The 1,022-nt window shown below is 48.1% G+C and overlaps 1 protein-coding gene across 1 annotated transcript in view; it reads left to right on the top strand.

The window, feature by feature from the left end:
- Positions 1 to 1,022, top strand: part of Samd13 (sterile alpha motif domain containing 13) — a 46,354-nt gene that overhangs the window by 15,603 nt on the left and 29,729 nt on the right. The window lies entirely within an intron of this gene.

Below are 1,022 nucleotides of genomic sequence, written 5' to 3'. Positions count from 1 at the left end.
AAGCACTCTCTGCTTTAAATCAGTATGGCCATCTCCCAGAGTTTTGATGAGAATATGAGGAAGCAAAACACTTTCTGCCAAAAGCTTGAATTAATTCTTTTCTGCATTTCATTGATAGCTAGAAGCAAGGGGACTGAACAAAGAAACAAAAAACAAAAAAAGAAAGAAAGAAAGAAACAGGAGGGAAAAAAAACACAGCCCACAGTGGGAGGGGCCAGGAAGAGAGGATGGTTTTCCCCAGTTTGAGTCTGAGTTGCAGTGTCTTCAGGAGCCTGGGCAGCCTTGAGGATGCCAGCCCCAGTTTGGAAGGAGGCTTCAGTTCCATTTACACCTTCTTACTGTCAAGATGGAGAGGGCGCTGAAAATGGGAGCACCCATCCATCACCCAGTCCTTCGGGCTTTCTCTCCGGTCACTGGGGACTGGAGATTTAAACAAGCATCAGGGGACCCGTGTGAAGCTGTAAAAGGGACCATTCGGTTTCTAGTTGAGAATATGTATTCTCTCACTTTCTGAGAATTAAACCCAAGCTTTTCTCCCATATTGATTAGTTGCGGAAGTAAAGGAACCCTGCAAGCCTTCCCATGCTCTCTGTTGACATGGACAACAAGGAACATGGCTGTGTCGGTGTCAAAAAGTAAGTGAGGCCCGCTTCTGAGTTCTGCTTCTGCCAACAACACAGGGACCTGGTGTCTGGTGTTGTTCTTCTTATCTACTGTAGTACAGCATTTGGGGGGGTCCGTTCGTCTGCAGTGTCCACCAGCTACCTGTCCCCCTTTAACTCCAGTCTGTAGTCCAGCTCTCTGACAAGTGGGAGCTCTCGGAGTCAAGGCCGATGGTGCCATGCTCTGGATCAGAGGCTTGAGGAGTTAAAGCCCGACATTCTCATACGAGACAAAGTCTGTGCAGGCGGATTCCCAAGTTCATAGGCTGCTAGGGTGGGGGCAGAAAATAGAGGCTGAGGTTTGTGTTTGTTTTAACGCCGCCACCTCCAACTTCAAAGCTAACAGTGACAGTGTGTGTC

The sequence above is a fragment of the Microtus ochrogaster genome, chromosome 21 (assembly GCF_000317375.1).
Source record: "Microtus ochrogaster isolate Prairie Vole_2 chromosome 21, MicOch1.0, whole genome shotgun sequence".
NCBI lineage: Eukaryota > Metazoa > Chordata > Mammalia > Rodentia > Cricetidae > Microtus > Microtus ochrogaster.
Note: the sequence above shows the minus strand (reverse complement) of the source record. Positions and strands in the feature narration are given on the sequence as shown.